Source organism: Oncorhynchus clarkii, chromosome 15 (genome assembly GCF_045791955.1).
Source record: "Oncorhynchus clarkii lewisi isolate Uvic-CL-2024 chromosome 15, UVic_Ocla_1.0, whole genome shotgun sequence".
Classification (NCBI taxonomy): Eukaryota; Metazoa; Chordata; class Actinopteri; order Salmoniformes; family Salmonidae; genus Oncorhynchus; species Oncorhynchus clarkii.
In genome coordinates, this window is record NC_092161.1 from 14,505,122 (window position 1) to 14,521,995 (window position 16,874).

The following is a 16,874-nucleotide window of genomic DNA, read 5'->3' on the forward strand; positions in this document are numbered from 1 at the left end:
ATGGCCTCAAAGATCTTATCAGACAGAAACTTCTTGGAACTGTCACTGCTGCCTTGGCCGGCAAGCAGAGAACACATAGGGGTTTACACACACACACAACTTCCTAAAAAACAGTCACTGCGTCAGCCCACACAGGACACAGGAGGGTAAGCAGAGATCAAGACCTGAGAGGACCTAGGGAAGGGAACTAGGTGAGATAAAGGGGAGAGGGAATAGTTTTGGGATAAGCCTAATTTCTATTCTTGGTTGGATAATAGCAGAGGCAGTCAGCCTTACTTTCAGTGTTGATCAGGGATTCCTGGTGGGGATCCTCAACCATGTGGTCCTTCCTCTCACACAGCTCAATCTTCAACTCCTGCTCGTCTTCATCAAAATCCTCCTCGTTGTCACTGTACTGGGTCAGGGCCCCCACCAGCTCCACAAAGATCTCATCGTTAATGAATCCGCACTCTGGAATCAGACACGTTCAGTCATTAAACATGACACCACATCAAATCAAAACGTGATAGTATAAAACAGTGTCTTACCCCGGTCTCTGTGAACTCTGCCGTCGTAGTTCTTGATGAGCTCCTCTATGAAGGTTCCGTCTTGGCCCAGAATCTCGTCTCCCATGTAATGGATGTTGTGGAGAACCGTCTCATCTTCTACCTACAAGGCAGGCCAGGTGTGTCAATAGGCACACCTGGTCTACTGACACACACACACACACACACACACACACACACACACACACACACACACACACACACACACACACACACACACACACCTGGCCTACTGACACACACACCTGGCCTACTGACACACACACACCTGGCCTACTGACACACACACACCTGGCCTACTGACACACACACACACACACCTGGCCTACTGACACACACACACACACACCTGGCCTACTGACACACACACACACACCTGGCCTACTGACACACACACACACACACACCTGGCCTACTGACACACACACACCTGGCCTACTGACACACACACCTGGCCTACTGACACACACACACCTGGCCTACTGACACACACACACCTGGCCTACTGACACACACACACCTGGCCTACTGACACACACACACCTGGCCTACTGACACACACACACCTGGCCTACTGACACACACACACACCTGGCCTACTGACACACACACCTGGCCTACTGACACACACACACCTGGCCTACTGACACACACACACACACACCTGTCAGAACAAGCTTAGTATGGAACAGTTTGTGTGTTTTTATGTTTACCATGAAGTTCTGCTGTAGCAGGGACCAGGAGTACATGACAGGTACAGAGGTCACGGCGTTGAGCGTCTTCAGAGGGATCACCTGTTTGGAGAACTCAGAGAAACCACTGTCCACCGTGCACTGTAGGAGACAATATACACAGAGAACTCAGAGAAACCACTGTCCACCGTGCACTGTAGGAGACAATATACACAGAGAACTCAGAGAAACCACTGTCCACCGTGCACTGTAGGAGACAATATACACAGAGAACTCAGAGAAACCACTGTCCACCGTGCACTGTAGGAGACAATATACACAGAGAACTCAGAGAAACCACTGTCCACTGTAGGAGACAATATACGCAGAGAACTCAGAGAAACCACTGTCCACCGTGCACTGTAGGAGACAATATACACAGAGAACTCAGAGAAACCACTGTCCACCGTGCACTGTAGGAGACAATATACACAGAGAACTCATAGAAACCACTGTCCACTGTATGAGACAATATACACAGAGAACTCAGAGAAACCACTGTCCACTGTAGGAGACAATATACACATTAGAGAACTCAGAGAAACCACTGTCCACCGTGCACTGTAGGAGACAATATACACAGAGAGCTCAGAGAAACCACTGTCCACCGTGCACTGTAGGAGACAATATACACAGAGAACTCAGAGAAACCACTGTCCACTGTAGGAGACAATATACACATTAGAGAATTCAGAGAAACCACTGTCCACCGTGCACTGTAGGAGACAATATACACATTAGAGAACTCAGAGAAACCACTGTCCACTGTAGGAGACAATATACACATTAGAGAACTCAGAGAAACCACTGTCCACTGTAGGAGACAATATACACATTAGAGAACTCAGAGAAACCACTGTACACTGTAGGAGACAATATACACAGAGAACTCAGAGAAACCACTGTCCACTGTAGGAGACAATATACACAGAGAATTCAGAGAAACCACTGTCCACCGTGCACTGTAGGAGACAATATACACAGAGAACTCAGAGAAACCACTGTCCACTGTAGGAGACAATATACACATTAGAGAACTCAGAGAAACCACTGTCCACCGTGCACTGTAGGAGACAATATACACAGAGAACTCAGAGAAACCACTGTCCACCGTGCACTGTAGGAGACAATATACACAGAGAACTCAGAGAAACCACTGTCCACTGTAGGAGACAATATACACATTAGAGAATTCAGAGAAACCACTGTCCACCGTGCACTGTAGGAGACAATATACACAGAGAACTCAGAGAAACCACTGTCCACCGTGCACTGTAGGAGACAATATACACAGAGAACTCAGAGAAACCACTGTCCACCGTGCACTGTAGGAGACAATATACACAGAGAACTCAGAGAAACCACTGTCCACCGTGCACTGTAGGAGACAATATACACAGAGAACTCAGAGAAACCACTGTCCACTGTATGAGACAATATACACATTAGAGAACTCAGAGAAACCACTGTCCACCGTGCACTGTAGGAGACAATATACACATTAGAGAACTCAGAGAAACCACTGTCCACCGTGCACTGTAGGAGACAATATACACAGAGAACTCAGAGAAACCACTGTCCACCGTGCACTGTAGGAGACAATATACACATTAGAGAACTCAGAGAAACCACTGTCCACCGTGCACTGTAGGAGACAATATACACAGAGAACTCAGAGAAACCACTGTCCACCGTGCACTGTAGGAGACAATATACACAGAGAACTCAGAGAAACCACTGTCCACTGTGCACTGTAGGAGACAATATACACAGAGAACTCAGAGAAACCACTGTCCACTGTATGAGACAATATACACAGAGAACTCAGAGAAACCACTGTCCACCGTGCACTGTAGGAGACAATATACACAGAGAACTCAGAGAAACCACTGTCCACTGTAGGAGACAATATACGCAGAGAACTCAGAGAAACCACTGTCCACCGTGCACTGTAGGAGACAATATACACAGAGAACTCAGAGAAACCACTGTCCACCGTGCACTGTAGGAGACAATATACACAGAGAACTCAGAGAAACCACTGTCCACCGTGCACTGTAGGAGACAATATACACAGAGAACTCATAGAAACCACTGTCCACTGTATGAGACAATATACACAGAGAACTCAGAGAAACCACTGTCCACTGTAGGAGACAATATACACATTAGAGAACTCAGAGAAACCACTGTCCACCGTGCACTGTAGGAGACAATATACACATTAGAGAACTCAGAGAAACCACTGTCCACCGTGCACTGTAGGAGACAATATACACAGAGAATTCAGAGAAACCACTGTCCACCGTGCACTGTATGAGACAATATACACAGAGAACTCAGAGAAACCACTGTCCACTGTAGGAGACAATATACACATTAGAGAACTCAGAGAAACCACTGTCCACCGTGCACTGTAGGAGACAATATACACAGAGAGCTCAGAGAAACCACTGTCCACCGTGCACTGTAGGAGACAATATACACAGAGAACTCAGAGAAACCACTGTCCACTGTAGGAGACAATATACACATTAGAGAATTCAGAGAAACCACTGTCCACCGTGCACTGTAGGAGACAATATACACATTAGAGAACTCAGAGAAACCACTGTCCACTGTAGGAGACAATATACACATTAGAGAACTCAGAGAAACCACTGTCCACTGTAGGAGACAATATACACATTAGAGAACTCAGAGAAACCACTGTACACTGTAGGAGACAATATACACAGAGAACTCAGAGAAACCACTGTCCACTGTAGGAGACAATATACACAGAGAATTCAGAGAAACCACTGTCGTGCACTGTAGGAGACAATATACACAGAGAACTCAGAGAAACCACTGTCCACTGTAGGAGACAATATACACATTTCAGAGAAACCACTGTCCACCGTGCACTGTAGGAGACAATATACACAGAGAACTCAGAGAAACCACTGTCCACCGTGCACTGTAGGAGACAATATACACAGAGAACTCAGAGAAACCACTGTCCACTGTAGGAGACAATATACACATTAGAGAATTCAGAGAAACCACTGTCCACCGTGCACTGTAGGAGACAATATACACAGAGAACTCAGAGAAACCACTGTCCACCGTGCACTGTAGGAGACAATATACACAGAGAACTCAGAGAAACCACTGTCCACCGTGCACTGTAGGAGACAATATACACAGAGAACTCAGAGAAACCACTGTCCACCGTGCACTGTAGGAGACAATATACACAGAGAACTCAGAGAAACCACTGTCCACTGTATGAGACAATATACACATTAGAGAACTCAGAGAAACCACTGTCCACCGTGCACTGTAGGAGACAATATACACATTAGAGAACTCAGAGAAACCACTGTCCACCGTGCACTGTAGGAGACAATATACACAGAGAACTCAGAGAAACCACTGTCCACCGTGCACTGTAGGAGACAATATACACATTAGAGAACTCAGAGAAACCACTGTCCACCGTGCACTGTAGGAGACAATATACACAGAGAACTCAGAGAAACCACTGTCCACCGTGCACTGTAGGAGACAATATACACAGAGAACTCAGAGAAACCACTGTCCACCGTGCACTGTAGGAGACAATATACACAGAGAACTCAGAGAAACCACTGTCCACCGTGCACTGTAGGAGACAATATACACATTAGAGAACTCAGAGAAACCACTGTCCACCGTGCACTGTAGGAGACAATATACACAGAGAATTCAGAGAAGCCACTGTCCACCGTGCACTGTATGAGACAATATACACAGAGAACTCAGAGAAACCACTGTCCACTGTAGGAGACAATATACACATTAGAGAACTCAGAGAAACCACTGTCCACCGTGCACTGTAGGAGACAACATACACAGATAATTCAGAGAAACCACTGTCCACCGTGCACTGTAGGAGACAATATACACAGAGAACTCAGAGAAACCACTGTCCACTGTAGGAGACAATATACACATTAGAGAACTCAGAGAAACCACTGTCCACCGTGCACTGTTGGAGACAATATACACAGAGAACTCAGAGAAACCACTGTCCACCGTGCACTGTAGGAGACAATATACACAGAGAACTCAGAGAAACCACTGTCCACTGTAGGAGACAATATACACATTAGAGAACTCAGAGAAACCACTGTCCACTGTAGGAGACAATATACACATTAGAGAACTCAGAGAAACCACTGTCCACTGTAGGAGACAATATACACATTAGAGAACTCAGAGAAACCACTGTACACTGTAGGAGACAATATACACAGAGAACTCAGAGAAACCACTGTCCACTGTAGGAGACAATATACACAGAGAATTCAGAGAAACCACTGTCCACCGTGCACTGTAGGAGACAATATACACAGAGAACTCAGAGAAACCACTGTCCACTGTAGGAGACAATATACACATTAGAGAACTCAGAGAAACCACTGTCCACCGTGCACTGTAGGAGACAATATACACAGAGAACTCAGAGAAACCACTGTCCACCGTGCACTGTAGGAGACAATATACACAGAGAACTCAGAGAAACCACTGTCCACTGTAGGAGACAATATACACATTAGAGAATTCAGAGAAACCACTGTCCACCGTGCACTGTAGGAGACAATATACACAGAGAACTCAGAGAAACCACTGTCCACCGTGCACTGTAGGAGACAATATACACAGAGAACTCAGAGAAACCACTGTCCACCGTGCACTGTAGGAGACAATATACACAGAGAACTCAGAGAAACCACTGTCCACCGTGCACTGTAGGAGACAATATACACCGAGAACTCAGAGAAACCACTGTCCACTGTAGGAGACAATATACACAGAGAACTCAGAGAAACCACTGTCCACCGTGCACTGTAGGAGACAATATACACATTAGAGAACTCAGAGAAACCACTGTCCACCGTGCACTGTAGGAGACAATATACACAGAGAACTCAGAGAAACCACTGTCCACCGTGCACTGTAGGAGACAATATACACAGAGAACTCAGAGAAACCACTGTCCACCGTGCACTGTAGGAGACAATATACACAGAGAACTCAGAGAAACCACTGTCCACCGTGCACTGTAGGAGACAATATACACAGAGAACTCAGAGAAACCACTGTCCACCGTGCACTGTAGGAGACAATATACACATTAGAGAACTCAGAGAAACCACTGTCCACCGTGCACTGTAGGAGACAATATACACAGAGAATTCAGAGAAGCCACTGTCCACCGTGCACTGTATGAGACAATATACACAGAGAACTCAGAGAAACCACTGTCCACTGTAGGAGACAATATACACATTAGAGAACTCAGAGAAACCACTGTCCACCGTGCACTGTAGGAGACAATATACACAGAGAACTCAGAGAAACCACTGTCCACCGTGCACTGTAGGAGACAATATACACATTAGAGAACTCAGAGAAACCACTGTCCACTGTAGGAGACAATATACACATTAGAGAACTCAGAGAAACCACTGTCCACTGTAGGAGACAATATACACATTAGAGAACTCAGAGAAACCACTGTACACTGTAGGAGACAATATACACAGAGAACTCAGAGAAACCACTGTCCACTGTAGGAGACAATATACACAGAGAACTCAGAGAAACCACTGTCCACCGTGCACTGTAGGAGACAATATACACAGAGAACTCAGAGAAACCACTGTCCACCGTGCACTGTAGGAGACAATATACACAGAGAACTCAGAGAAACCACTGTCCACTGTAGGAGACAATATACACATTAGAGAACTCAGAGAAACCACTGTCCACTGTAGGAGACAATATACACATTAGAGAACTCAGAGAAACCACTGTCCACTGTAGGAGACAATATACACATTAGAGAACTCAGAGAAACCACTGTCCACTGTACTGAGACAATATACACAGAGAACTCAGAGAAACCACTGTCCACCGTGCACTGTAGGAGACAATATACACATTAGAGAACTCAGAGAAACCACTGTCCACCGTGCACTGTAGGAGACAATATACACAGAGAACTCAGAGAAACCACTGTCCACCGTGCACTGTAGGAGACAATATACACATTAGAGAACTCAGAGAAACCACTGTCCACCGTGCACTGTAGGAGACAATATACACAGAGAACTCAGAGAAACCACTGTCCACCGTGCACTGTAGGAGACAATATACACAGAGAACTCAGAGAAACCACTGTCCACCGTGCACTGTAGGAGACAATATACACAGAGAACTCAGAGAAACCACTGTCCACCGTGCACTGTAGGAGACAATATACACATTAGAGAACTCAGAGAAACCACTGTCCACCGTGCACTGTAGGAGACAATATACACAGAGAATTCAGAGAAGCCACTGTCCACCGTGCACTGTATGAGACAATATACACAGAGAACTCAGAGAAACCACTGTCCACTGTAGGAGACAATATACACATTAGAGAACTCAGAGAAACCACTGTCCACCGTGCACTGTAGGAGACAATATACACAGATAATTCAGAGAAACCACTGTCCACCGTGCACTGTAGGAGACAATATACACAGAGAACTCAGAGAAACCACTGTCCACTGTAGGAGACAATATACACATTAGAGAACTCAGAGAAACCACTGTCCACCGTGCACTGTTGGAGACAATATACACAGAGAACTCAGAGAAACCACTGTCCACCGTGCACTGTAGGAGACAATATACACAGAGAACTCAGAGAAACCACTGTCCACTGTAGGAGACAATATACACATTAGAGAACTCAGAGAAACCACTGTCCACTGTAGGAGACAATATACACATTAGAGAACTCAGAGAAACCACTGTCCACTGTAGGAGACAATATACACATTAGAGAACTCAGAGAAACCACTGTACACTGTAGGAGACAATATACACAGAGAACTCAGAGAAACCACTGTCCACTGTAGGAGACAATATACACAGAGAATTCAGAGAAACCACTGTCCACCGTGCACTGTAGGAGACAATATACACAGAGAACTCAGAGAAACCACTGTCCACTGTAGGAGACAATATACACATTAGAGAACTCAGAGAAACCACTGTCCACCGTGCACTGTAGGAGACAATATACACAGAGAACTCAGAGAAACCACTGTCCACCGTGCACTGTAGGAGACAATATACACAGAGAACTCAGAGAAACCACTGTCCACTGTAGGAGACAATATACACATTAGAGAATTCAGAGAAACCACTGTCCACCGTGCACTGTAGGAGACAATATACACAGAGAACTCAGAGAAACCACTGTCCACCGTGCACTGTAGGAGACAATATACACAGAGAACTCAGAGAAACCACTGTCCACCGTGCACTGTAGGAGACAATATACACAGAGAACTCAGAGAAACCACTGTCCACCGTGCACTGTAGGAGACAATATACACCGAGAACTCAGAGAAACCACTGTCCACTGTAGGAGACAATATACACAGAGAACTCAGAGAAACCACTGTCCACCGTGCACTGTAGGAGACAATATACACATTAGAGAACTCAGAGAAACCACTGTCCACCGTGCACTGTAGGAGACAATATACACAGAGAACTCAGAGAAACCACTGTCCACCGTGCACTGTAGGAGACAATATACACAGAGAACTCAGAGAAACCACTGTCCACCGTGCACTGTAGGAGACAATATACACAGAGAACTCAGAGAAACCACTGTCCACCGTGCACTGTAGGAGACAATATACACAGAGAACTCAGAGAAACCACTGTCCACCGTGCACTGTAGGAGACAATATACACATTAGAGAACTCAGAGAAACCACTGTCCACCGTGCACTGTAGGAGACAATATACACAGAGAATTCAGAGAAGCCACTGTCCACCGTGCACTGTATGAGACAATATACACAGAGAACTCAGAGAAACCACTGTCCACTGTAGGAGACAATATACACATTAGAGAACTCAGAGAAACCACTGTCCACCGTGCACTGTAGGAGACAATATACACAGAGAACTCAGAGAAACCACTGTCCACCGTGCACTGTAGGAGACAATATACACATTAGAGAACTCAGAGAAACCACTGTCCACTGTAGGAGACAATATACACATTAGAGAACTCAGAGAAACCACTGTCCACTGTAGGAGACAATATACACATTAGAGAACTCAGAGAAACCACTGTACACTGTAGGAGACAATATACACAGAGAACTCAGAGAAACCACTGTCCACTGTAGGAGACAATATACACAGAGAATTCAGAGAAACCACTGTCCACCGTGCACTGTAGGAGACAATATACACAGAGAACTCAGAGAAACCACTGTCCACCGTGCACTGTAGGAGACAATATACACAGAGAACTCAGAGAAACCACTGTCCACCGTGCACTGTAGGAGACAATATACACAGAGAACTCAGAGAAACCACTGTCCACTGTAGGAGACAATATACACATTAGAGAACTCAGAGAAACCACTGTCCACCGTGCACTGTAGGAGACAATATACACATTAGAGAACTCAGAGAAACCACTGTCCACCGTGCACTGTAGGAGACAATATACACAGAGAATTCAGAGAAACCACTGTCCACCGTGCACTGTAGGAGACAATATACACAGAGAACTCAGAGAAACCACTGTCCACTGTATGAGACAATATACACAGAGAACTCAGAGAAACCACTGTCCACTGTAGGAGACAATATACACATTAGAGAACTCAGAGAAACCACTGTCCACCGTGCACTGTAGGAGACAATATACACAGAGAACTCAGAGAAACCACTGTCCACCGTGCACTGTAGGAGACAATATACACAGAGAACTCAGAGAAACCACTGTCCACTGTAGGAGACAATATACACATTAGAGAACTCAGAGAAACCACTGTCCACTGTAGGAGACAATATACACATTAGAGAACTCAGAGAAACCACTGTCCACTGTAGGAGACAATATACACATTAGAGAACTCAGAGAAACCACTGTACACTGTAGGAGACAATATACACAGAGAACTCAGAGAAACCACTGTCCACTGTAGGAGACAATATACACATTAGAGAACTCAGAGAAACCACTGTCCACCGTGCACTGTAGGAGACAATATACACAGAGAACTCAGAGAAACCACTGTCCACTGTAGGAGACAATATACACATTAGAGAACTCAGAGAAACCACTGTCCACCGTGCACTGTAGGAGACAATATACACAGAGAACTCAGAGAAACCACTGTCCACCGTGCACTGTAGGAGACAATATACACAGAGAACTCAGAGAAACCACTGTCCACTGTAGGAGACAATATACACATTAGAGAATTCAGAGAAACCACTGTCCACCGTGCACTGTAGGAGACAATATACACAGAGAACTCAGAGAAACCACTGTCCACCGTGCACTGTAGGAGACAATATACACATTAGAGAACTCAGAGAAACCACTGTCCACCGTGCACTGTAGGAGACAATATACACAGAGAACTCAGAGAAACCACTGTCCACCGTGCACTGTAGGAGACAATATACACAGAGAACTCAGAGAAACCACTGTCCACTGTATGAGACAATATACACATTAGAGAACTCAGAGAAACCACTGTCCACCGTGCACTGTAGGAGACAATATACACATTAGAGAACTCAGAGAAACCACTGTCCACCGTGCACTGTAGGAGACAATATACACAGAGAACTCAGAGAAACCACTGTCCACCGTGCACTGTAGGAGACAATATACACATTAGAGAACTCAGAGAAACCACTGTCCACCGTGCACTGTAGGAGACAATATACACATTAGAGAACTCAGAGAAACCACTGTCCACCGTGCACTGTAGGAGACAATATACACAGAGAATTCAGAGAAGCCACTGTCCACCGTGCACTGTATGAGACAATATACACAGAGAACTCAGAGAAACCACTGTCCACTGTAGGAGACAATATACACATTAGAGAACTCAGAGAAACCACTGTCCACCGTGCACTGTAGGAGACAATATACACAGAGAACTCAGAGAAACCACTGTCCACCGTGCACTGTAGGAGACAATATACACAGAGAACTCAGAGAAACCACTGTCCACTGTAGGAGACAATATACACATTAGAGAACTCAGAGAAACCACTGTCCACTGTAGGAGACAATATACACATTAGAGAACTCAGAGAAACCACTGTCCACTGTAGGAGACAATATACACATTAGAGAACTCAGAGAAACCACTGTCCACTGTAGGAGACAATATACACATTAGAGAACTCAGAGAAACCACTGTACACTGTAGGAGACAATATACACAGAGAACTCAGAGAAACCACTGTCCACTGTAGGAGACAATATACACAGAGAATTCAGAGAAACCACTGTCCACCGTGCACTGTAGGAGACAATATACACAGAGAACTCAGAGAAACCACTGTCCACCGTGCACTGTAGGAGACAATATACACAGAGAACTCAGAGAAACCACTGTCCACCGTGCACTGTAGGAGACAATATACACAGAGAACTCAGAGAAACCACTGTCCACTGTAGGAGACAATATACACATTAGAGAACTCAGAGAAACCACTGTCCACCGTGCACTGTAGGAGACAATATACACATTAGAGAACTCAGAGAAACCACTGTCCACCGTGCACTGTAGGAGACAATATACACAGAGAATTCAGAGAAACCACTGTCCACCGTGCACTGTAGGAGACAATATACACAGAGAACTCAGAGAAACCACTGTCCACTGTATGAGACAATATACACAGAGAACTCAGAGAAACCACTGTCCACTGTAGGAGACAATATACACATTAGAGAACTCAGAGAAACCACTGTCCACCGTGCACTGTAGGAGACAATATACACAGAGAACTCAGAGAAACCACTGTCCACCGTGCACTGTAGGAGACAATATACACAGAGAACTCAGAGAAACCACTGTCCACTGTAGGAGACAATATACACATTAGAGAACTCAGAGAAACCACTGTCCACTGTAGGAGACAATATACACATTAGAGAACTCAGAGAAACCACTGTCCACTGTAGGAGACAATATACACATTAGAGAACTCAGAGAAACCACTGTACACTGTAGGAGACAATATACACAGAGAACTCAGAGAAACCACTGTCCACTGTAGGAGACAATATACACATTAGAGAACTCAGAGAAACCACTGTCCACCGTGCACTGTAGGAGACAATATACACAGAGAACTCAGAGAAACCACTGTCCACTGTAGGAGACAATATACACATTAGAGAACTCAGAGAAACCACTGTCCACCGTGCACTGTAGGAGACAATATACACAGAGAACTCAGAGAAACCACTGTCCACCGTGCACTGTAGGAGACAATATACACAGAGAACTCAGAGAAACCACTGTCCACTGTAGGAGACAATATACACATTAGAGAATTCAGAGAAACCACTGTCCACCGTGCACTGTAGGAGACAATATACACAGAGAACTCAGAGAAACCACTGTCCACCGTGCACTGTAGGAGACAATATACACAGAGAACTCAGAGAAACCACTGTCCACCGTGCACTGTAGGAGACAATATACACAGAGAACTCAGAGAAACCACTGTCCACCGTGCACTGTAGGAGACAATATACACAGAGAACTCAGAGAAACCACTGTCCACTGTATGAGACAATATACACATTAGAGAACTCAGAGAAACCACTGTCCACCGTGCACTGTAGGAGACAATATACACATTAGAGAACTCAGAGAAACCACTGTCCACCGTGCACTGTAGGAGACAATATACACAGAGAACTCAGAGAAACCACTGTCCACCGTGCACTGTAGGAGACAATATACACATTAGAGAACTCAGAGAAACCACTGTCCACCGTGCACTGTAGGAGACAATATACACAGAGAACTCAGAGAAACCACTGTCCACTGTAGGAGACAATATACACATTAGAGAACTCAGACAAGTCACACTGGTGAATAACTATAAAAGGTGAAACATGGTGAAAAACAATAAACGGATGTTTTTTAAAAAATGGACATCTGTTAGCATGTAAAACATGGATTTACAATATCTTTGGCTGGGTGCGTGTGTGAAGTGCACGCTGACCTCTGGTCCCTCGTAAGGAGCTAACGGATGTCATGATGTGAAGGGGCTGGATCCTCCTGGACTTCTACTCAGCATTCAGGATGTCTGTACGCTCCAAGATCCTCTGACGGTTAGAGTTAAACATACTCTGAGGAGAAAACGTACTGTCAGAACCCTCTCTCTGTGTGTCTGTGTGTACCTTGACCTCGTCGGCCCGTCTGAAGCGTAGCCTCATGTACTCACACTTCACCCTCCTCCCCCAACCCACTGGTCCCTTCACAAACCGCTTCCCTGTCAGCACCATGGTCAGCCTGGAACACAGGCCTTTACAATCATGCACTGTACAGGAGAAAAGGCAAAGACCTATGCTTCCGCATTAAGGGCTGAGATTTTTATTTATTTTTTAAAAACACAACGGAACTTTGGACACCATTGTTCGTCATTGTACATGTTGATAAGGGGCGGAGTCTATTTCCAGAGTCATGAACGGTCATTCTAGTTTCCATTCCCATCTCTCTACACCTGTTCTACAGACGCACTGAGAAATTCAACGCCAGACCAGTTCAAAGATGGGGAAACACCCCAAACTAAACTTCCTGTTTCATGTCTCTAATTCACATTCAAAAGCTTTATTGTGCCTTTACTTGGGGGTAAAACAGAAATCACAAAATCAGTCTTTGGCTTCCATCACAGGCTCAGTGCCAAACACAGTACTGCAGCCTCCATAATAACATGGAAATGAAATGGATGTTGAAGATGGCCCAAATTCACAAGCTGCAGAAATCATGTGTCTGCTTGAAGACTGCTGTCTGATTGGTCAAAACCACGTACTGATGACACACTACTAGAAAGAATACTGCCGTTTGCTCTGGGTAGAGGAACTAGTCTCTCCATTTGTTTATCTGCCCTGACATTGTCATATCTGACCAGCCTGGGTGGGCCTGGTCTAATCCAATCAGGTCTTCTTCCTTGAGGACACATACACTCTACAGGCTGCCATGGAAACCTGTCATCACACACCACCAGGCACCACACTGGATACTGATGTCTAGGGTTTCTCTAAGCAGAGAATGACTCGCAGTACATTTACACAATATAACTTTACTTTGACCATAGTTACAGGAAACACAAACAACGTATTCTGCTGTCATTTCTCAACACAGACAGCACATCTCATACAGACATGAGGTTGAGAGGAACACAGGGTCGAGCTGCAGTGCAGCACCCCTGGATGGAGAGCAACGGGGATTGTTGTGAGGAGGAAGTGAACCCAGCAGCCCTACAGTTGCCAGATCAATTTCCCAAACACCAGGTCCGGATTCGAACAGGCGACCTTTAGGCTATAGGTCAAACTTTTTAAGCCGCTGGACTGCGGCGCTACTCGAATCTTTCTGTGTTTAACAGTTCGATACAAACACGTTCAGAAGTTCGATGAAGGTCTCAATATTAAGACGAAGACGGAGGGTACAATTAACAATCGTATAAGGTAATGCTGTAATACACTAGTGCAAGACCACTAAATCTCCTACTAGTAACCCGCTGCGTAAATTCTCCTAACCTGCTACTAAAAAGTAACTTCCGGTCGTAGTTAACACCGAGTCAAAACCCTCTCAACAGTCTCTAGTTGTTTGTTTTTTTGTTCATCAAACCGCTTTGATGTCATTGCCATCGCCAAATCAATCGCTGTCATGTCAAATGTGACAATTTGACAGAATTGTAGCTAACAGTAATTTTCAACGTAGCTAGTATCAAGCAAACTTGCCAATTCATATGAAGCTAGCTAAGTGCATTTCAACCCATCCTACCAAATAATTCTGATTCTTGTGAATGTATGCCTTGACATGACGGAAACTGAGTAACCTTAAGGCTTGAATGGCTACAAAGTTCAATAAAGTTAAACGTTGCCAGGCATGAGTCAATGCGGAAACATGGTAGGAAAACCCGTCCACAGCAGACAAAAACACCCGAGTTAATTGGCACAACTATCATATTTCCACATTGACTGGCTAACTGTTTTGCTTTATGTCTGATAACTGCCAGATCAGGCAAGTCCAGAGAGGTGTCAACGAACAGTAGTATCCTACCTAGCTGGTTGGCCAGCAAGCGAACTAGCGACCAAGACAGAGGAAACTAACGTTGTGAAACAATTGTATATTTTGACAGCGTATCCTACCTGCAGAGGGGTCGGTCCTCATTCAATGTAGTGACTCGGGATCAACTGGACACACACCGAGAAATAATATTTCGTTGATCGGAATTACTACTGTTTTGTTGGCTAGCTCGTTAGCAGAGAGAGAAGGGGCTGGTGGTGATCACTTGAAACCCCGGAGTCGCCTTCCAGCTCTAGCTACACAAAACCGGGCGCTTCTCTTTGCCAGTGGAAATAACACGGATTTATGGTAAATATACTATTTTATTGAACAGTTTTTCACAATTGCAATGTTTTTCCGCTTAACGACCTGGCTCACTATTCAAACATCTCTCCGTCTATCGCTCAACATTCGTCGCCCACTCCAACAACAGTAGCGTCCACGCGCGCCAAACATATGGACCAATCACCGCAGCGGGTATTCAGGCTTCTCACTGCGATGCATCACGATAGGTCTGATTGAATCGGGGAGCTGGTCAGTATTGGACAGCGCTACGTTGGGGGGCCCGGATTGGGGTACATGTATACAAGTTCCTTTTGTTCTCTCGGTTTTCTTTTATAGCATTATGTTTTCAATGATACAAATGTGTATATGCGAGGTGTTTACAGTCGCCCCTGGTACCACGTTGACGTGCAACTATTTACAGTTACGACTCCCCAGTAGATTAAGGTAATAATACCATATTTAATAATCAATGAGACAATTAGCCATGTATAATTTCAGTAGACATGAGTAGCCTAAATATTGGTAGCTAAACCGTTATACACAAATCAAAGCAATTTACTCAACGGTGGATGTGTTTTATATTGTAGACAACCGTTTATATAGTAAATATACGCTGTATTTCTGTTTTGGCCACAGACTGTAAACCTTGCAATGGTAGAGTGTAGTCGCAACAGTCTGAGTTCACTTCCTCTCCTCATCCCGGTTCCTCTATCTGCACTGACGGCTGCGAGCTAGACTGGTAAAAACATCCTCCGGTCCATAATTTCCCGTTAGACTGGGAAGTTTACAAGGAGAGTAGCCCACTAAGGTATACTAAGGAGTAGCCTCTGCCGAGTCCGGAACAAGCGGATGTTTTTTTTATTCAGACATTTTCAAAAATCAAACAGGCATAATTCACAAATATAAATAACATGTATTTCAATAGACAGAACACGTAATAAAACAAATCACAGGGTGGTCTATTCAGGAATAATTTTATTTGTCACACATATTTAGTAGATGTTATTGCAGGTGTAGCGGGATGCTTGAGTTCCTAGCTCTTGATATGAGATCAAGGGCTTGTTTGGATTTAACCAATTTCAAAGATGTATATAATCACTTTTCCTCATTTAAGACAATAAACAGCGGGGGTTGTTTGT

The 16,874-nt window shown here is 44.7% G+C and overlaps 1 long non-coding RNA gene across 1 annotated transcript; it reads right to left on the reverse strand.

Annotated features, from left to right (window-relative positions):
- Positions 1-281: 281 nt before the first annotated feature.
- On the reverse strand, positions 282-15,688 carry LOC139366683 (uncharacterized). The gene is made up of 4 exons (XR_011626790.1): positions 15,534-15,688; positions 13,382-13,508; positions 1,259-1,378; positions 282-648 (listed from the first exon to the last, which is right to left on the reverse strand). It is a non-coding gene; the product is annotated as an uncharacterized lncRNA (long non-coding RNA).
- Positions 15,689-16,874: the final 1,186 nt, after the last annotated feature.